The sequence below is a fragment of the Artibeus jamaicensis genome, unplaced genomic scaffold (assembly GCF_021234435.1).
Source record: "Artibeus jamaicensis isolate MK-2021 breed Jamaican fruit bat unplaced genomic scaffold, CSHL_Jam_final contig_354, whole genome shotgun sequence".
Classification (NCBI taxonomy): domain Eukaryota; kingdom Metazoa; phylum Chordata; class Mammalia; order Chiroptera; family Phyllostomidae; genus Artibeus; species Artibeus jamaicensis.
In genome coordinates, this window is record NW_026521803.1 from 2,886,059 (window position 1) to 2,909,694 (window position 23,636).

The window sequence follows — 23,636 nt, forward strand, 5'->3', positions numbered from 1 at the left end:
CAAGGCACCAATTAAAGTAAACTGTTTCTATGGTTTCTATGTTGTTACTTACTGGACTTTGATGCAAAGATCCTGTGTCTTATCATTCATATTTTTAGAGGCATCCAAAACTTCTTGTTTTATATTCCAGGAAAAAAAGAATGCTTGTAACAAATCAGAAAAAAATGGTATATAACATTACTATGAAAAAAATTATATACTTCAATAAGAAAATTTAAAAAAATTAATAATTAATAGAGGACATAATCAATTTAAAGAAAAAACTTTGTTTTTGGCTACTAATTATCATATTCTCTTTGTTTTCATCATAGTGCTAAACTGTTTTACATACATACACCATAAAGCTTCCAACTGCATTGTGGACCAGCATGGTATAGGGGTTAACAGGATAGATTGTGGAGTAACAATAATGCCCTTTGTATATGGACTTGTTGAGTTAATATACAAAGTGCTTTTAGAACAGTGCCTGACATTCAGTAATCGGTAGCTAGAATAATCATAGAAGAAACACTCTCATGGAGGTTAAGTTGCTAGCTAATGTCACTAACTAGCAGGTGAGCTGCTGGAATCCAAACCCAATCCGTCTGATCCTAAATCCCATGATCTATTATCCACTAGACTATATTGAACAATAATCATTTTTAAAGTTTATTAAAGACAAAGAAGTATAAAATGAAACAACTATATTTCTTATTCAAATTAGCAAAGCTTAAAATGTAGAAGCAAGTTTAAAAATTGTGAAACTATTAAAATTAGCAATCTCATATATCTGTGGCAAATTATTACACCATAATAAAAACTAACTCTATCATATACAACCTATTGTTTAATAATTCCCATTCATTGGATATGTCCTAAGTGAGAAAAACAAGAAAATGGGTTCAACAATCTTAATCACTGAATTATTTATAATACCGTTGACTGTCCAAAAATAGCACAATGGTTAAATAAGGCATATTATTTGTATTATTAAATAATTCATTCTTTTTTTTTTTAAGATTTTATTTATTTATCTTTAGAGGGGAAGGGAAGGAGAAAGGGAGAGAAGCATCAATGTATGGTTGCCTTTCGTGCGTCCCCTGCTGGGAACTGGCCTGCAGGGAACCTGCCTGCAACCCTGGCATGTGCCCTGACTGGGAGTCGAACCGCGATTGTCTGGTTCACAGGCCCGCGCTCAATCCACTGAGCTACACCAGCCAGGGCTTAAATAATTCATTCTTATATACTTATGTTTTTGGATATTATACTGTTATTAAATTTATGTTTTTAAATAACACTATTATATAGAAATATAGATAAAATTATGTTATTTTAAAGAGAATATTTTGATTCATTTTATAAAAGAATTACCCCAAAAAAGAAATTTACATACCAAATGAGGTCTAAAGGGAAATAAAACCATAATGGAAACTATTTTCATATGGGTGAAATAAATGAATGACATAATAATTTTCTACTTGAACATTTATTTACCATATATATCTCTATAATGAGCATTACATTTTAGATCAGAAAAACAATCAGTATGGTTTTAAATTAAACTAAACACCTATTTCTAGCTTATGAGTTATTGGAAGAACACAAATAAAAAATTGTGAACAGGTTTAAAATGTTAAATATTTGTAAGACCATGAAAACAATATTGCTAGATAATGTACCAATTAATATAAAAGTACTACACTTTTGCTGCCCTAAGATGACATTTTCAGTAATAGAAGTATTGTGACTAGGAGTGAATCCCACTAAATTGTAACTTACTTTGTGATTCTCTGAACTGCCAATGGATCTACCAGAAAAAGGAAGAAAAATAGCCCAGTCCAGGTCTCCTACTCCTGCTGATTTCTTCCCATGACCTTTTATTGAGAGACAATTATCAACCAAGACCAGACATGTCCCTTATAATCATTGCAAGAGCCTTGTAACCTATAAACTCACATTAACAGGGAACCCAATGAAAATTTTTTATGTTTAATATAGCTTATATTTTAAGCAACAGTGCTACTCAGGAGAAAAAGAGACACAAAATATTAATACCTTCCCCAAATATTTGTTATTAGCATGTACATACTGCATCTCCCTAATGGCTTGATTTGGTAAATCAGCACAAAATCTTATTTTATTACTATGAAATAGTAAACACTATAAATCATAGCCTGAGCTTTGCATTCCCTCCACAGTAAGCCTGGCTGTGTGGCTCCTTAATGATAGCACTTAACATATTTAGGTATTTCTAATAATTACAAATAGCTTTCCTAGAACCACCACCCCGCTTTATGCCTCCTCCCTTTAACTGTCAAACTTCTTGAACAACTGCTCTCTCTACCATTTTCTTTCTTTTTTTTTTTTCATCAAAGAAAAATTACTGCTCTGGCTGGTGTGGCTCAGTGGATTGAGTGCCAGACTGCTAATCAAAGGATCACTGGTTTGATTCCCAGTCAGGCTATGTGCCTAGGTTGCAAGCCAGGTCCCCAATAGGGGGCATGCGAGAGGCAACCACACATTGATGTTTCTCTTCCTTTCTTTCTCCCTCTCTTCCCCTCTCTCTAAAAGTTAATAAATAAAATCTTTAAAAAAAAGAAAGAAGAGTAGCTTCAGCTGTCTTCCCCCCTCAACACTACTGAGAGACCATCTTCAACGTTATGGGCTATCTTTATATTGCTACATTCCACGACCAGCTTTGGGTCAATTGTTAACTGAATTTCTTTTCCAGTTTTATTGAAAAGCAATTGATATACATTACTATTTTGGTTAAAGTATATGGCATGATAGCTTTATTTACATATAATGTGAAATGGTTACCACAATAGATTTAGTTAATATCCACCATCTCACATAGATTACAACAAAAAAACTTCTTACAAACTCTTAGGATCTACTCTCTTAACAACTTTCCTATATGTCATGTAGTATTGTTAACTATATTCATTTGACACTAATGATTTCCTTTAAAATTTATTTTCCTGGCTTCTATGACATGTTATTTCTTCTTTAATTCCTTTTCATGGTAATGCTTTTTCTCTGTCTCCATTGTAAGTCCTTCCTCCTCTCCCACGAGCATGCCACAGCACTATGTCTTGGACTCTGTTTTGCCACTTTCCATGGACGGAGGAGACAAATTCCCAGGGCTTCACATTGCAAAATCATATAGCTTTCCTCCTATGCTCAGATTTGGAATAGCCCATATCCTATTTTGACATCTCCATTTTGAAATTGTACTGGGACCCCAAACTCAAAATGTAAATCTAGTGCAAAAAAGGCTTAGATTTTGGGTTTGAGTCCTACTTTACCAATTTAACAGCTGTAACATTGGACATATTATTTAATTAAACTCTCTCAAGTTTGGTTTCCTTATTCAAGTTACCAGGAAAAGTAAGATAATGTGTGCAAATTGCACACAGCAGAGCTCCAGCTACATAGTGTGTGTGCAACTGCTATGCTTTTTCTACTGATTTTATTCTCAATATGACTTATTAATACACCTAATTTTTTAAGTAACTTGAGTATCAGTATTTATTCTTCTTTATACCTCATATTCCACCTAGCTTTTCCAATATCCCTGTTTAAATATATCTTAAATATATCCACCTCTTTAGGTTTCTACTGGCATTTTCTGAGTTAAGGCTTTCAGCATCTCCTGATTATTTTTCTGACCTGTCATTACTATAAAAACCCATTGGTTTTTTGTATTCAGTCTCATTTATTGAAATTTGTAAACTCCACAGTCACCAGATTAGGTTTAATGACATTGACCTAATTGAAGTCTTTTATCTATTAACCAGTCCTTTCAGTATAAATATCAGGCTCTTTAATTGAACATTGAAAGGCCTTACATCTCTTCCTCACCTCCTCCATTTTCATCTTTTCACATTCACTTTATTAAATATTCTATGTATACTTTGTAGTGGTCCTCTCTTGACCATGGTATAATTTTTATACTTGCATATGACAAGTGTATTATTAATGTATTATTTATTTTTTTGATTTACGAAGTATGTTGAGTCTTTTTAAAGAAAATAACACAAAAAAAACATTACTTCCCCCACTTTGAATGTGCCATGGAATTATCAAAGAAATAGTAAAAAAATATTGTGTTTTATTATCTGATTATAAGACCATTATCAGAACACAGGCAATTAAAATCTTTGATAACATACAAAATTACCAAGAATCTTCCAATAATTGCAAAAATGAAATGAAAGAGACTCTAAGTGCAACAGGACTGCCTTATATGTTTAACAATTAAGTACAGGACATAAAATATTGGGAGACTAAGCTTATGAGAAATATAATAGGTCAACAGGCTGACAGTGACCAGAGGGGAGAGGGGAGAGAATTTCAGGGGAGGAGGGGAAGGGTTTACAGGAACAAGTGTAAAGAACACATGGACAAGGCGGGGGTGAAAACGGGAGGGAGGTGGGGAGGGCTGGGCATGGGCTGGGATGAGGGTAAAAGGCAGAAAACTGTACTTGAACAAGAATTAAAATAAAAATTAAAAAAGAATATTTCCAGATAAATGGAATATTCAAGTAATACTAGATTAGGAAGTTCATTCCAATTCACTGTTTGGTTTTGGAAGATAGTATCTTCTAAAGCATAGTTATATTCTCTTCATTTCTGATTTAGGATTTTTAGTGAGATCTTGCCTATGCCAACCATGGTTTGCCATTCACAGTCCCTATCTGAAATGTAATCTTTCAGTTGGTAGGAATCATGCTCTTAGAACATAGCATATTCTTTCTCACTTCCTGTTATTTCATACACTACTTTCTTGCTTGAAATTGTTCTCTATTCTTACATTCATTTCTTTAGCAAAAGTCTACCCATTCTTTATGTCAGCTCTGCGACATCCTCTAGAAAAGGCTACTTGGAAGTCTCAACATTTGGTCCAGTTTCCCCTTTGCGTCTGCTTATGGTTGTGTTTCTCACCCTGACTTCCAGACACCTCATTTCTTGTATGTGCCCCCATCACAGTGCCATCTCAATAAGGTGAGGGATCTTCATTTACTGACCACAAGAACTAGCGTAGTGCCTAACTCTTAGGAAGAGCTCAAAATGCCTTTGGAATTATACACTTAGTACATTTAAAAGTGAAAGTCAAAAATCAGTGATAAAAATCTTCTGCTTACCTACATATAAAGCTATTTTTTCTTTTTTAATTTTAATTGTTGTTCAGTTACAGTTTTGTCTTTTACTCCCATACCAACCCACCCCCCCCCCCCCCCTTCTTCCTCCCATTTCCACCCCCCCTAGTTTTTGTTCATGTGTCTTTTATATTTGTTCCTGCAAACCCTTCCCCTTTCCACCTGAAATTCTCTCTCCTCTCCCCTCTGGACACTGTCAGCCTGTTCTCTATTTCAGTGTCTTTGGTTATATTTTGCTTGTTTGATTGTTTTGTTGTTTAGGTTCCTGTTAAAGGTGAGATAATGTGGTATTTGTCTTTCACCACCTGGCTTATTTCACTTAGCATAATGCTTTCTAGTTCCATCCATGATGTAGCAAAGGATAGGAGTATGGTTCCTGTTTTCAATAATTTCTCTAGCCATTTAAATGCTCTATTTAAAAATAGGTTTAATGACACGTCTTTTAATAATGTGCCTAGTGCAGTGAGGATGCTGTCAGTAAAGTCCTCTGATGAAGATCGCTTTCCTAATATGGGTACCACTCTTGTTTTGTTTTCCTATTCAAAAGTTCTCTCTTACTGATTTCTTTTAAATTTTATTTTCAATATCTTGTAATAATAAAGCATCTATTTTCTTTTTGCTGTTGTTTTCAAGGTGAAGAGAAATGACCTTCTCCTAGCACTTCCCTGGCACCTGACAGCAGAATCACTTCTCCCCGGTGATGACGCTGATAGCCTTAGGCCAGTCATTGTCAAGTGTGATGCTGCTGAACTTTTGTGTTCCACACCCTGATAATAGTTTACCATTCAAAGAAGTGATGAATGTTCCTCTATGATTAAAAAAAAAATCTATTCAACTTCTGGAAATTTCTTGAGGCCTTTATAATCATAATTATTTGCCTAGAAACTGCTGCCCTTAAAAAAGCATTTGGTAATTTACTAAAGTTACCTTAAAATGAGATTTTATTGTTCTTACCAAAAAAAAAGCAAAACTGGTGATCCAGTTTTCTGTACAGAAAAGAGAAAGTACAGACTGACATGAGAAAAAAAATATGTTTTTGTCTTTAAGGAGTTTCCAGAGTGCTGGGGAAGACAGAGACATCTAGATAGAACTAATAAGAGTACATTCACAGGTGTGCTCTAATAAAGACAGGCATGGTTTGGAGGTTCAGAGGATGAGCATGATCCTAGATACATTTTACGTCACAAGAAAGCATTGAGGATTAGATGAGTCGATGCACGCATGTGTCTGCCACATAGGAGGTGTTTGTGCCTGGTAACTACTACTATAACTTACAAAGGGCTAAGAGAATGTAGAGGAGAAATGTTTACCCATGCCTGGAATGATCAACTGAGGCCTAAGAGTAGGCCACAAGGGATAAACTTATGTTATTTGGAAGGTGGCAGAGGTTACCTGCAGCATTTTGCATTTCACACAGGTTGCAGATCTACTGATTCACCTCCTAGGCATGAAGCAGTACCTGAACCTTGATGGTTCCATCTTCTCCAGGAATCTCCTTCAGGTTTCTGACTCCTCCACTGTGGTCTGTGCCTCACTTTATGATGAAGGGCATTGCTTCTGCAAGATGCCCTCATTACCAAGGCCAGAGGAAACAAGACTTAGATTCAGCAATTTATGTGGTTTCCAGCTCTTGTTTCTGGGTTCCACCCTGTTGTTGGTCATCTCCATCTGCATTTATATTTATTTTGACTATGCCCTGTTAACTTCAACATCTAGCATCGTATGTGAAGATATCAGGCTCAAAAGCTTTCACAGCAATGTAAGCCAGCCCCCCTGAAACAAATGCATACACACACATACACTCTGTCTCACTCACCTATTGGTTTTGCTTCTCTGACTGAACCTTGACTGAGATTTTCTGTACTACTGATATGCAGGTTTTCTTTGTGGTCCACTGCTCTATGGCTTTATCTTGCACTGCATACATACATCATGCCCCCCAAATGTAAATATTTCCCTATCAGTGTCTCTGAATACAATAGCAAATTTGTGATTAGTATGACATTACATATATACTATTTACACTTGTTTCAGAACTTCATTATTATTTTATATCATTCCTAATCTATTAAATAAATGGAATCTAAAGGTATACATGAAGTATTTTAAAATAGAGATGAATAACCAGTAGAAATCATTTTTTTGAAAGGAAGATTATGACCCCAGATCACGTGCCTCCGTGGACTGAGCACCAGACTGCGAGGCATAGGGTTGTTAGTTTGATTCCCAGTCAGGGAACACGGCTGGGTTGTGGGCCAGATCCCCAGTATGTGGCAAGCAAGAGGCAAACACACATTGCTGTTTCTATCCTTCTCTTTCTCCCTCTTTTCCCCTCTATCTAAAAAAATAAATAAACAAAATCTTAAAAAAAAAAACAAAGGAAGATTACGGTATTTGTATTTCTATCATAATAAATTATATAACATTGAGGGAACAAGCTGTTTATATGATTTTTATTCTTGAGGACAGCCCATTAATCTTCTAATTGTTTTGTGGGAAGGAGATGCTGATTGAAATAAACAAATATCAATTATCTATGTGCTAGATAATGTTCCAGGTACTTGGGACATAGCAAAGAACAAAACAAAGGTCCCTGTCCTCATGGAGCCTATAGTGCAGTGTACTTCACCTGCACCCTGTCTGTGACCCCAGGGCAAGTCACAGTGCTGCTCTGCGCCTCTGTCCTCAGCTACTCCATGCAGGAAGAAGCAGGCCCAGCCCAGACCTGGGTAACATGTCTGGTGTACTGTAGATGTCAAACACACAACACTTGACCCACCACCTAGACAGTAAATGCAGCTGGAAGTTGACTTTTAATAATAAAGTACAAGTGGGCAGGACAGAGGGAGTGGAGCCAGGTGGTCTGGTATGCTGCTGCCCCAGGGCCTGAGCTGGCTACAGAAACTGCTGCTGCTTGGTGGCTACCTTGCTGACCAAGTCTTTGTTCTTATCTGTAGCTGCCCATTCCATATCCTTTGCCTTCTTGTCTTCCTTGGCTGTCTCAGCAAGGGTTTTGGAAGGGGTCTCTCCTAGCAGCTTGGGCAAGATATCTTCAAAATACTTCATCACCGTGGGCACATTGTTTTTCAACATGGTGAGATCAAATTTCTGTACAGCTCTGGAGATGCAAATAAGCTAGAGGAGCCCCAGACTTCCCAATGAATTTCAGTCCACCTGCTGTTTCAGCGTTCACGCAGTAAATACTTCATTCCTCCACCACCATCAGTCAGGTGTGGTTGATGTTCCAGGGTAAGGTGTTCATGGTCTGGTTCTGTGGGTCTACAATATCCTCCAGGATGAACACCCAGTGAGCAACACTGGGCAGGAAACAGTCCCTCAGCCCAGGGGGATATCCTGCTGGTCTTGGTCAGGAGTCTCTAGGACACAGCTTCTGGTTACGAGTCACCTCCTGGTGTACTATTTATTTTTTCAAGGCATGTTAAATACAAGGATATGGATACCATTGCCAGAAGGCAGTGAGCACTTGGTCCCAGGAAACCTTGGGCACTCTCTGGCCCAGGAAATACTTGACCACCACCCAGGCCAGGGCTGGATCAACATCCTCAGAGCATCAGGGGTGCACAGCCAAGGGGCAAGAGAGCACAGGCATGCAGCCAGTCACCATGGCACTGCACCCCGCCAGCTGCCACCACCATGAACAGTTTTATCTTCTAATCATTTTTATAAGCATTATACATTTCACAAATTGATAAAAAGAGTCAAAAGAAGACAAACAGAACTAACTATTAATAGTACTTATATCAAGATCTTCCCTTTTTTCTATTATTAGTAGGGACTTTGACATTTAAAAAGATCACAGTCTGAAACAAAGGATAATTCAGTGAGAAATTTACAAGCAAGTAATTGTATTTCGGAAATGTGTTGGCCAAAAAGTTTTGCTCAGGTTTTTTTCTGTAAGACATCTCTGGTAGTGTTTAGTTGTCTTTAATTTCATTTAAAACAATTTTGTCACAATCTTGTATTGTGACAATTGTCATATCAGCATGCATATAAAACATCAAAAGTTGGTGAATTTTTTAGCCATTTTAGTATTGAAGACAGAGGAAAATAAGCAACATTTTCAGCATATTATGGTTTATTATTTCAAGAAAAGTAAAAGTGCAAATGAAACACACCAAAAAGATTTGTATAGTATATGGAGAAGGTGCTGTGACTGATTGAATGTGTCGAAGTGATTTGCAAAGATTCATGCTAGAGATTTCTCAATGGACAATGCTCTATGGTTAGATAGACCAGTTGAAATTGATAGTAATCAAATCAAGACATTAATTGATAATCCATGTTATACCACATGAGAGATAGCCAACATACTCAAAATATCCAACTAAATATTCATCAGTGATATTGGCCTGAAGTTTTCTTCCTCTGTTGTGTCTTTATCTGGTTTTGGAATTAACATGATGTTGGCTTCATAAAAAGAGTTTGGGAGTCTTCCATCATTCTTGATTTTTTAGAAGTCTGTGAAGAATAGGGGTTAGCTCTTCCTTAAATGCTTTGTAGAATTCTCCTGTGAAACCATCTGGTCCAGGGCTTTTGTGTGTTGGGAGTTTTTTGAATACTGCTTCAATTTCATCTGCCGTTATTGGTTTGTTCAGGCTTTCTGCTTATTCTTCACTGAGTTTCGGAAGATTATATTTTTCTAGAAATTTGTCCATTTCACCTAGGTTTTCAAATTTCTAGGCATACAGTTCTTCATAGTAATTTCTTACAATCCTTTGTATTTCTGTAGTGTCAGTTGTAATCTCTCCTCTTTCATTTCTGATTGTGTTTATTTGGGTCCTCTTTCTTATTTTCTTAATAAGCCTCCTTAAAGGCTTGTCTATTTTGTTTATCTTTTCAAAAAACCAGCTCCTGGATTCATTGATCCTTAGAATTGTGCTGTTAATCTCTACATCATTTAATTCTGTTCTGATCCTGGTTATTTCTTTCCTTCTACTTGCTCTGGGCTATCTTTGTTGTTGTTCCTTGAGTTCTTGTAGGCGTAGGGTCAGGTTGTTTGTTTGAAATGTTTCTATCTTTTTTAGGTAGGCCTGTATTGCTATGAACTCCCAAGGCCTTGTATTACAAGGCCACTGGAATCAAAACAGCCTGGTACTGGCATAAAAACAGGCAAATAGACCAGTGGAACAGAACAGAGAGCCCAGAAATAAACCCATCACTATGGGCAATTAATATTCAACAAAGGGAGCAGAAACATAAAATTGACTAATGATAGCCTCTTCAACAAATGGTGTTGGGAGAACTAGACAGCTACATGCAAAAAAGTGAAACTCAAGCACCAACTTACACCATACACCAAAATAAATTCAAGGTGAACAAAAGACTTAAATATAAGCCATGACACCATTTAAGTCCTAGAGGAGAACATTGGCAGGAAAATCTCAGATATTTCACACAGCAACATTTTTACTGATATGTCCCCTAGAGCAAGGAATATAAAGGAAAGAATAAACAAATGGGATCTCATCAAAATTAAAAGCTTCTGCATTGGCTAAAGAAAACGGTATTAAAATAAAAAGAGAACCAACTATATGGGAAAGTATATTTGCCAATGATACCTCAGACAAGGGTTTAATCTCCAAAATATATAAAGAACTTACATGACTCCACTCTAAGAAGACAAGCAACCCAATTAAAAAGTGGGCAAACGACTTGAACAGATAATTCTCCAAGGAGGACATACAGAGGATCCAGGGACACATGAAAAGATGCTCAATATGACTAGCTATCAGAGAGATGCAAATTAAATCACAATGAGATACCACTTTACACCACTCAGAATGGCCATCATAAACAAAGCAACAACAATTGTTGGAGAGGTTGTGGGGAAAGGGGGACCCTATGTCACTGTTGGTGGGATTGAATACTGGTACAACCACTATGGAAAACAGTATGGAATTTTCTAAGAAAACTAAAAATGGATCTGCCTTTTGACCCAGCAATTCCACTGTTAGGATTATATCATAAGAACCATAAAACACCAATCCAAAAAAACCTATGCATCCCAATGTTCATAGCAGCACAATTTACAATAGCCAAGAGTTGGAAGCAGCCTAGGTACCCATCAATAAATGAATGGATCCAAAAACTATGGTACATTTACACAATGATATTCTATGCAGCAGAAAGAAAGAAGGAGCTACTACCTTTTGCAACAACATGGATGGAACTGGAAAGCATTATGCTGAGTGAAATAGGCCAGGTGCTGAAAGACAAATACCATATGATCTCACCTTTAACAGGAAGCTAAACAACAAAACAAACAAGCAAGCAAAATATAACCGAAGACACTTAAATAGAGAACAGGGGGACAGTAACAAAAGGGTAGAGGGGAGAGAATTTTAGGGGAAAAGAAGGATTCACAGGAACAAGTATAAAGGACACATGGACAACAACTAAGGGGGGTGGAAATGGGAGGGAGGTGGGGAGCACTGAGGGGGTGGGCTGGGATGGGAGTAAATGGCAGACAACTGTGCTTGAACAATAATTAAATAAATTTTAAAATATCCAACTAAATAAAGTTATTGGTGAGAATGAAAAAATATGTCTTTTATTTCATGGAAAAAAAAACTAAACAAAATTTTGGCCAACCGAATACATTCTTTATATCAAGAAACTATTCTCAGTTCTTAGCATTTTCTTTTTCTCCCACTCATGATTTTCTGTACTGCACTGGTGCCCATGGTAAGTAACACCCATAGCTCATAGGGCGTCACTGCCAACATCCTGCCACTGTGAATCACTGTTTTCCATTACAATATCAAAGAAATGGAATGGAATGGAATGAAATAGAGAGATGGAATAGAATACACAGATTGAAGTTCATTATGTGTAGTAGGAATTAACATTTTGAGAAACTTTTACAATTAAATGCAAAATATATTTTTGCCATTTTTATTGTCCCACATAATTCTAAAGGAATAATACCAAATTTTCTCTTGATTGTGAGATTTCATTTTAATTTTAATTTTGTTGTATGAGATTATAGTCTGGTGGTCAACTGGATATTCATATGTTAAGGCTTTTATCTAATGGCTTACAGATTGATATCTATTTTTCTAAAGAGTTTAGATTTCTTCATTATTATTAAACTCTCTGTATTTGTTTCCTAGGATTGCCATAACAAATTACTACAAACTAGGTGTCTTGAAACAACAGTAATTTAATCTGTCACAGTTCTGATGGCTACAAGTTTAAATCAAGGTGTGGATAGGGCCCTGATCTCTTTACTCACTTCTCTTGATTGCCAGCGACCCTTGGTGTTCCTAGAATGTGTCTGTATAACACAGCCTGATCTCTGTGTCTTCATGTGGCATTTACTCACTGTATGTGTCCCTTCCCTCTTGGTCTAAGCTGACAGTTTCTACTAATATTGATTGATTGGTTTATGAGTCACATGCCTAATCTCTTCCAAAAAACTAACCAGGCATTAGCTTGGCTGTGTTTCCAGGTCAAGTTACCTGAATAGGCTGAGAATTTTCCCAATTATCAAATTCTAGTTCCTTTTTGTTTAGCATTTTCTTTATCAACTTATCTCTTTTTCATAGCATTTTTGTGTAAGCAGTAATGATATTATGTGGGTAATATTTTCAATAGCAGATCAGCAGAGGAGTTGTAGTTTATAACAATAATAGCTTACTTGACACTGCTACAAAAATTCACTTTTGGTGAAACTTAATTATGTGTTTTGAAAACATATTACAAGTATTAACATTTGGTTATCTGATTTATTTACTGGATTCTTTAATGCTTACTTTAAGGTGATATTTTACTTCAAACAGCAAAATAAATGGGCTTCAGGCAATTTTATAGCTATTTTTTTAGCTGTGTAAAAAGGCATATTATTTGGTTAAAATAAATTATTATAATACATATTTTCTACTCTATTCTTAACCAATAGATATCACCTGATTATTACTTCAGATTATTAAATGCCTTTGAAATCTCCTAAAGAAGGCTTTGACAACTTGTTTGAGCCATTTTTTTTATCTCAGTGCTTGCAGGAAGCTACTCTATTGTGACTAGAATATGAAGAGTCTGTAGCACATTATTCAAAATAGATAAAAGCAATTCATTAATAACTACAAAATCTTTGAAAAGGTAGTTAAATAATTCCATGCTACATTGTACTATTTAAATTGCCCTAAATGTTTACAACAGCTTTGGGGATCTAAATAAGCAATGGTAGCATATTTAAGCCAATGTTTTTCAAAAAGTGGATGGCATACCCCGATGAAACAAAATATTATTTTAGGCAGTTTGGAGACCAACATTGTTGAATGTCCTCATCTGTAAAAATGCCCCTCAGTGAACCATTAGTTTCTGTTTTCAAGCGGTCGTTCAGTAGTCTGCCACACTGAATCTGGACGACTTACTTTAATCCAATGGGATATGGCAGAAGTGATGTACCATTTACAGACATAATACTTAAGAAGACCTGATCCCTTCAACTTTTTTGATTTAGAAAAATCTGGGCCAATTAAGGAATCTGGTTTCTCTGCTAGGAGACTATGTGGAAAGACCATGTAAAAAGACTTGTGGAGGCAAAGAAGCTCTGAAACCACATGGCAAAATTGGCCCACCAACCCAGTGTCCCAGCTGAGCCCAGAGTACCATCTACCTCTACTGAGGCACCTGTCACACAAATAAAGCTATTTTGGAGATTACAATTCAGCATCATCCATCTGTATCCACAAAACAGATGCTGAGTAAGACTAGAATGAGCATGCATGAACAATGACGACTTCCCTGTACTAGTCAGTGGGGTGGTTGATGCCATTGAGTAATGATGTGTACTGTGTGGCCACAGTATTCAAAATGAATGAGCAAGTATAGCAATGAATCTGTAGCAAATTTTGCATTAATCTTGACCATTTCTCTATAGAAACTATTTGGATGACTCAGAAAGCCACAGCTATAGGCAACTGGTGATCATCAGCTTTATCATGACAATATGCCTGCTCATGCATCACATCTCATACAGTTTTTGGTGAAATATCAAATCACCCAAGTGATTCAGCCCCCCTACAACCCAGATTGGGTGCCCTGTGACTTCTGGCTTTTCCAAAAACTAAAATCACCTTTGAAAGGGAAGAGATTTCAGGCTGTCAATGAGATTCAAGAAAACACAATGGGACAGCTAATAACAATTGGGACAACTGTGTGAGGTCCCAAGGATCCTACTTTGAAGGAGACTGAGGCATCACTGTCCTATGTACCATATTTCTTGTATCTTGTATCTTCTTCAATAAATGTCTATTTTTTATAGTTCATGGCTGGATACATTCTGGACAGATCTTGTATGACTTCCCTGATTTTTTGTATGAATTGTGGAATGAATTGTCTCTTTCAGTATTCCTGTTTCTATTATCATCTTTGTTATATGTTGCCAGTTTTAGGCCTAATCCTTAAAAACTCTGTTTTCTTTTTATCACTTGTACATCATGAAAGTCTATGTAAGAATTCCATCTACCCTACGAAAGAGAACAATGTGAGGAGACTGCATAAAGAGACTTAATAGAAAGGGAGAGGCCCCAAATCTACCCTGAGAGAGAGGCCCTGCCATTCCATCGCCACAGGTGAGCCCCATCTTTAGAAGCACCCATATTAAGCCCCCCAGACACGTCAGTAAAGCCATCTTGGAGATTCCAGGCCAACTAGCAAAAACGCTGCTGCATGAGAGTCCTCAAATAAAAGCAGAAGATCCATCCAGCTGAATCCTAGACAAACTCTACAGGATTCCAAATATCATAAAATGGTGGGTGTTTTAAGATACTAGGCTTTAGAGTGACTTTTACGAAGCAATAAAACAATGTGTTATAGAAACCAGTATAAGTACTACATGACATACCTGTGATCCCAACATATTGGTGCTCAGCAGGAAGTGTTCATAGTAGAGCCAGTAAGAGAGTCAATTTACCCTAAAATTTCAGGCTTACTCACTGATTGCCTCAAACCTACAGAAACTGAAATGCCCACTGTAATTTTCTAAAAGAAGGTAGAGTATAAAAATGTTGGTTTTTACTGTATATTATTAAATATTGAATTTATAACCATATCACTACATATTTTCAAAGTACTTTAAATTGGGACTTTGGGGGGTTGACAGTCATTGATTATAAAAAAGTTAAAATTATACATACATAATTGTGAATGAAATAAAAAATATCATCAGTATTTTTGGTGGGTTTTGTTTTTGATTTGGTTGTTGGTTAGTCCAGTCATGAATGATTTAAAAGAGAATTTTTAAAGCACAAAGACAGAGAGAGCAATAGAATATGAATGCTATTACCAGTAATGATTCAGTAATATGTCTTCAAAGAGTTAAGAAGACTAAATAAATAAAATTCTTAGTATTTTATAAATATTATCTTTAAACACTTAAAATGTCACTAAAATATGTAGAAATAGTTAACTAAAGCTGGGCAGAGAATCTAAATACACATTTTACCAAAGAAGACAGACAAAGGGCCAACAGGTACATAAAAAGATGTCCAACATTACTAATCATCAGAAAATGCAAAATCAAAAGCACGATATCACTTCACATCTGTTAAAATGGGTATTATCAAAAATACAAGAAATAAAAAGTATTGCTGAGCATATGGGAAAAGGAAACCCTTATGTACTGTTGGTGGGAATGTGAATTGTTGCAGCCACTATGAAAAACATGGAAGTTTTGCAAAAAATTTTGATCGAACAATTTCACTTCTGGGTATTTATCCAAGGAAAACTGAAAACACTAACTTGAAAAGATATGTGCACCCTCATGTTTATTTCATAGACTGGTGAATATATACAAAATCATGATATATAATATACATTATAAATATAATATATATAAAATACTATTCAGTCATAAAAAAGAATAAATTATGCCTTTTGTGACAACATGGGTAGACCTAAAGGATTAACACTAAGTGAAATAAGTCAGACTGAAAAGACATGTACAGTACTATATGATGTCACTAATACATGGAACTTATAAAACAATCAAAGCTCATAACAGTAACGATAAAAGCTCATAGATACATAGAACAGGATGGTGGTTGCTAGAAGCAGGGAGTAGGGTGTGGGAGATATGGGTAAAGAAGGTCAAAGGGTCCAACTCTCAGTTAGAATAGAAACATTGTGAGTATGTAATGTATGCTGTGCTAACTGTAGTTAATAATCATCCTATATTTATTTGAAAGTCACTAAAGGAGTAAATCTTAAAAATCTTTATCACAAGAAAAACATTTCTAATTCTGTATGTCAATTGTACCTCAAAGTTAAAACTATATAGAAATATTTGATATTTCCTACTTTATGAATTGACAATGTGATATCATGATATATTCTATCCCATTTTGAGTCATATATTTAAAAACACAAATTAAACCAATCAACCTCAAGCATAATCTTGAAGTACCTAAAGAATACCAAGAATAACCTATCAAAATAAATGAATCAAAAGGATATTCAGCTGTCCCTCAATAGTGGACATGTATTATGACAGGGAACAAATGCAAAAGCTTTGGAATATTTGCATATAGTGTCACGTTTGAACACAAGCCCTGGAGACACTGAAGTGTTGGCAGGATCATACGTAAATTTGCAATGAAAAAATGATGAAAGTTATGCTTGAGCACAGAACAAATAAAATAATTAACGAAGTATTTCTGTCAAAAAGTAAAGTCCACTTTAGTAATCTAGATATGGCAGAAAGAATAAAAATTGGCACTTGTGACGCCATGGTTAAACCTTCAGGGCATTACACTAAGTGAAATAAATAGACAGAGAAAGACATATACCATATGACAAAGATTTTCAGCCTTTTGCATTTCACAGCACACATAAACTAATTACTAAAATTCTGCAGCACACCACAAAATGTACATTTTGCCAATCTGACCAAAAATAGGTATAGTTTTAATTCATTTACACTGAATGGCTATTGCTGGTTGTTTGTTGACATTTTTTTAAATTTGACAACCTAAGGGAAAAGAAATCAGTCCCCCTGACCAAATAGTCAGGCATTTCATGCTTTAAAAGCTATTGCAGCACACTGGTTGAAAATCACTGCCATATAATATCAATGATATGTTAAATATGGCAACATACAGTTCATTAACAACTGAAAAGTGAACAGATATGAATGAATACAGAAGTCCATGAAGACTTTTTTCACCAAGCATAAAGAATAACTATGCCTAGAGGTTTGTGAACAAAACGACAGCATTCCAAGCAGTAACACAGACTAAACATGATGTATTGTGTTAAGCTCTGACACTAAAACTGTATTTGGTCTTAGGCTAAGAAAACATGTTTTCAGCATTTAAGCTGTCACAACAGAATCAAATTATATTCTGTGTTGTGTTCCTAATGAGGAATTTTTTTTGTTCCATCGGGTATACACAATTATTTAGAAAAAGTATTTTAACTCTGTTAAAATTGTCATTTATATTAAAGGTAGACCTCCAAATTATTGGCTGTTTTTGAAGAGATGGAAAATATTTACAAATAACTGCTATGTCAGATGGAAGCATGTTGATTTTCACTGAGAAATTCTTTAGTGTTTTGTGAAATAATTAAAGTTTCAAGTTCCTCTGGAAAAACTTTTAAATCAGTAAGTTATATGCAGAAATTTACAAATTAATTTACTATCCTACATACATCTGCTCATCTGAAAAATCTAAATGTGTGTGTGTTAATCAGGATGGGCTAGATGAAGCTGTGGCAACAAACGATCTCACATATTCTTTGACTTATGAAACATGATTATGTATCCTCGGCTCGGCTAGAGTTCTGCTCCACAATGGTGGCCTTCATGTTAGATCTTGTTGTGACAGATTGCTACCATTGGAACATTGCCACTTACCATGCCTGGGTCAAGGAACTATAAGGCTTTGTGCACTGGCTCTTCCTTTTTTATTTTTTAAATTTAATTATTGTTCAAGTACAGTTTTCTGTCTTTTACTCCCATCCCAGCTCACCCCCCTAGTGCTCCCCACCTCCCTCCCATTTCCACCCCCTTAATTTTTGTCCATGTGTCCTTCATATTTGTTCCTGTGAGTGTATTTTTCTGTTATAGTTGACATACAATGTTATATTCATTTCAGGTATAAAACAGAGTGATTGGACATTTATATACCTTACTAAGTGATAGAGAATATAGTTGGTAACTATATATGGCTCTTAAAAGCTTCCTTCATAAAGCGACCTACATGATTCCAGTTGTCACCAAAGCAAGTCATGTGGTTGAATTTCAAGAGGGCAGTGAAGTCAAGCCAGGACTATGGTGAGCTCACTAATGAAACCAGTTTCCTTACAAGCTAAGTTTGCATAAGTATTAAGCCAAAGAGAACCTAAGTATCACATAATTGGAAGCATATGTGTATCCTTAATCAGATTAATGTGTCCTTGTTGTCTAAACTGCTTATTCGCTTTTAGAAGAGCTTACTAAAAACCATTTGAATTAGAATAGAAAGGCACTTGAAATATTTGGAAAAAGTTTTTAATAAATATTTCCCCCCCAAGAAAGCACTGGTAAGTTGAAAAATGAATCATTTTCTTACCATGTGTGAGCAAAGCACTAATATAACTAGATTAAGTCTTTCTGTTGCTTACTTCAGGTGGCAATTTGAAATAAAAGTTACTCTAATAACAGTCACATATATTTTTAGGAATTAATCCTCAGTACCCAACCATATTGGAGAAATAAGTAATTGTTTACTTTGGGGTTTCTTTGATCATATGGAAAGTTTTACTTCTTTAGTTAACATAAAACTTTAAAGAGTAAAATCATCTTCAACATCATTTTCACTTTATCTTCACTTTATGCTAGGCCAAATATACCCTTATCAGTAACTAATCAAAACATTATTATTTTTCTCATTAAGTAATGTAATTTTAGGTATGCAATTTTGTAAATTGAGTGGATTTAACATTATATATATATTCTTTAACATAAAATTCTGATATTAATCATATGTACACATATAATTACTCTACTTATAGCAAGTGAGATCATTTTAAATGCATAACAGTGATACAAAGCTAATTTAAATATATCCATTTTAATAAAAAGTAACAATATAGAGTAAGCAGATATATAGGTGGGACATATATATACAGCTACAAATTGTGTAAGGCTAATGGGAATACTGATGCTTAAAAAGCAGTAATCTAATGAGTAGATTACAAATGATCATCTGAATTAAAATAGAAAAATAATCACCCTAAGCTTGTTCTGAGTTCAAAGTTATAATGCTTTCATTAAGACTTTTAATCATTAATAGATTTTGGAAATGCTGAGGAGTTTAAAGACCTGTTTCTAAGTTAAAGAAACTGATTGTCTAAGAAAGGATCCTTATTAGCAAAGAACTTTTGAAAATCAGAAAATATATGTATTGTGAAAATAACTTACATAAAAATATTTGAATGTATACATATCAATGCTACTTTTTATTATAAAATATTTATAATCATATAAAAAATTAAAGCATTCCAGACCCATAGTGAATATTTAAATTGTGACAGTTCTTACCCTATAAATTGCTTTTTGAGATATGCAAGAAGTATAAGCGTTTCTTACCCAACAATTTACTGCCATGAAAGTTTACTCTCAACCACAGCTAGCCTAAGATAGGGCAAGCGACTGCTGTGTGAGGCCATTTTAGAGATGTAAAAAAGCCCTTTAGCTCTCATGAAACTGTAGCAAAAGTTTTGCTTTTTGGTTTATGGTGAGAATCCTTATTAAAACCTAAATAACTTTAAGGAAAACACAATATTTTCATCTCTTAATTATTTTTGTAATTGAGTATGAATCAAGTCTCTGAAAGTAAACTTAGTTTAGGAAGGAGTAAGGCCTAATATTTTAACTGAATATTTGAGAGGAAAGTGGAGATGTGAGCATGAGAAAGGATATGGGTCAAAAACAAATGTCAAAAATGTCACAAGTTTATTCAGGGCTGTACCTAACAGTTAATGTAGAATCAGTTACTAGGGACATCCTACCAACCCCTCGAAGATGCCTAATGATTCAAATCCAGAACCTAGAAATTAGTGGAGGCAGGACAAGGGATTTTCAAAGTTGTGTTTACAGCATTGCAGTCAGGAGACCATGAGAACATTCTCATCTGCCTCTGTCAAAAACGGAGTCCTGTGGTTAAAGTACTTTTGCCAGGGAGTGTCTGACATCTTGTGCCTCTGCTTTCTGTATTAAATCCAGCATCCCAGAGCACTGCTTGGGGAGTAATTTGGAGTGGGGTCCCTACGATCATAGATATGTCAGCATGCTATTGACCATCAGTCTATATGTACAATTAGTAAAATCTTGAGTAATGTAAAAATCTTAAGAACCACTTATTTGTTGGGAGAAAAGCATTTGCTGAATTAAAGGCAAGTTTCCCAAGATTGCCATTATAATCACTGGTCTATGAGCTTAGAGGGAGGGTTAGCCTAGGAGGGCAAAAAATATACTAGTAGGTACAAAAATGTCTTTTTTTATTTTTTAGTTTTCAATTCATTTTTAAGTTAAATTTATTGGGGTGACACTAGTTCATAAGAGCATATAGCTTTCCAGTGTATATTTCTATGATACTAGATCTATAACTGCACTGTGTGCCCACCACCTAAAGTCAAACCATCATTCATTACCACATATTAGGCCTCCTCCAACCCCCCACCCTGACTCCCTTCCCTCTGGCGACCATCACATTGCTGTCTGTGTCCATATCTCATATATGAGTGAAATCATATGGTTCTTAGCTTTTTGTGACTGACTTATCTCACTTAGCAGAATATTCTTAAGGTTCAATTAAAAAATGAATACTACAAAGAAGATAGAAGAGCCCTTGGGTATTCCAAGGTGATATGAATTCAAATGGAAATCTGAAGGATGGAAAATACAAAATTTGTGTACACACAGTGCAAAGAATTATGGAAATAATGATTGTTTACTGTTTAGAGATATGCATATTTGACAGTTGTAGAACTAGAAGGTATCTTAAAAATATACTTATCCAGCCCTATTATTTTATAAATTAAAAGTATCATTTATTCCATAATCATTGTTATGCTAAATGGAGGGTAAAGTTATTTTTAATCATTCAAAACCTAAATAAGTCAACACAAGAAGCATAATACAAGAAAAAAATGATAACTTGATCTATTTAAATTAGAAATTCTCTTCTATGAAAGACACTATTATACAATCAAAACACAAGCCACCAACTGAAAGGAAATATTTGCAAAACACATATCTGATAAAAGACTTGTCTCCAAAATAGATAAAGAACTCTTAAAAGTCAACAAGAAAACAAAATATGAACATATTTGGGCAAAAGCTCTGAAAAGACACTTCTCCAGAAGAGACATACGGATGTCAAATAAACACACGAAAAGATACTCAAAATAATTTGTCATTAGGAAAATGTTAATCACAACAACAATGGGCCATCATCAAATAAACTGACAACACCTATTTCTGTTAAGGATATGGAGCAAAAGGAACTCATTTATAGCTGGGATGAATACTACAACCATTTTAGCAGAAGACAATTTAGCCGTTTCACAGAAAGCTAAGCAGCTTTACCACACAAGCCCATAATCATGCTCTTTGGTATTTAAACAATTGATTTTAAAACTATGTTTGTACAAACACCTATGCGTAAATATTTACAGAAACCCTTTTTGTAATTGCCAAACCTGGAAGCAACCAAAATATTTTTCAATAGATGAATTGGTATAAATAAAATATATGGTATCAATTATATAGATAGTGAAATACCATTCAGCTAAAAATGAACTATCAAGTCACATAATATACTGATAAACCTTAAAAGCATTTTGCTAAGTAAAGGAAGCCAGTCTGAAAAAGTTCAGTATAATCCTTCATAGGAATTTTAGAAAAGATAAAATTATAGAGTGAGGATACAGGTTGGCCAAGGCTTCTGTGGGAAGCCATGATTGAATAGGTAAAAAACACGAGGTGTATTTAGGGTGCTGAAACTATTTTGCATGACATTATACCATGGGTATATTGCAGTGTGCATTTGTCAAAACCCATAGAATTACAGTAAACAAAGCAAGATCTAATAGATGCAAATGTAGAAAGATTATCAAAAGGCTAGGGGATCCCAGGATGGAATGTAGAATATGACAAGACATTCTGTTGCAAGTAAGTAGAAAAACCTTACTGAAGTAGTAGTAAAAAGTGCTGACCCAAATAACTGTTGAAGCATACGGAGTCTGTAACTAAAGGCAAAAGGAACTCTACACAAACACTGTATTCTAGTTCAGTGGTTTCCCAGGGAGGTACAGGTTAACAACTCTGAAATCACTATATATGTGTACTGGAATTGAACAATGAAGAGGATGGCGAATGGTAAGAGCCAGGTTTCTCACTGCTGGAGTGGGAATTTGCATACAAGCAAGGGGTGGAGTCTACCAGATCTGTAAGTAGTCAATTAGAGTTAGAGACATCGCTATAAATCATATTTAACTTAAGATAAATACAAATGGTTACACATAGAAATAGTTATAGATGTATCTCTATACACATTACTATATACACATATTTCTTTATTTTGTCAGCCAAGAGGGCCTGAAAGAAATAATAGCTCAGCAGCACACCTAGTGCCCAGATCTCGGTTTCTAATATCACTCTCTGATTAATGGAACTGGGGCTGCTTGGAGAGATGGCTAATTACAGGCCTGGGGCAGGAAATATATGCTAGTCTGGAGCAACTTACAGTGCCAGAAAGGAAGGAAGAGCTCACTCAAAGACTATCAACAAAAACCCCGCACGATCCACACTGATGGAGGGATGTTGCCAGGACACAGGACCTAGAACTATTTGAGCAACAATATAAATAGTGTTGGATCATTCAAAACCTAAAGACACAAAAGTATAAAATACATATCCATACTGATAGAAATTAGTAAATAAATCGAAACAAATAAACAATTTTTCTTGGACAGAAAAATTCCAAATAATTCACCGAGATATGCTGCTGCTCCCAAGGAGATGGGGCACAGCTCTTCACTCCAAAGTCTGGGCTGGGTGTGGTGGCTTCTCCCCAGAGAACTCGTGCGGCTGGGAAGAAACAGTTCGGCTTACAATGGTGAAATCTGGCAAACACTTTTCTAGCCAGATATTCAAGGATGACATCCACAGTGACGAGTCATTTTGTGGTGTATAAACCTTTCATGAGACTTGATGAGAATGGCACTTAATCTCTGTCATCTTCCTCCCAAACATAACCCAATTCTCACCGTGCAAAAACAAACCGTCCATCACGCAAAATTTCAGTGTGAGAGAATCCTGCGGTTTACTTGGCCAACACTCTTTGAAACAGTCGAACTCATCCAAAATGTGAAAAAGTCTGAGAAACTTTTAAAAACAAGAAAAGCCTAAAGAAATATGATAACTAAAGGTAATGTTATGTTCTGGATAAGAGGCTGAAACAAAAAGGACATTAAATAAAAACT

At 35.4% G+C, this 23,636-nt stretch overlaps 1 pseudogene; it reads right to left on the minus strand.

Moving 5' to 3' along the window:
* Positions 1-8,036: 8,036 nt before the first annotated feature.
* LOC119053257 (PRELI domain-containing protein 1, mitochondrial-like) lies at positions 8,037-12,679 on the minus strand (annotated as a pseudogene).
* Positions 12,680-23,636: the final 10,957 nt, after the last annotated feature.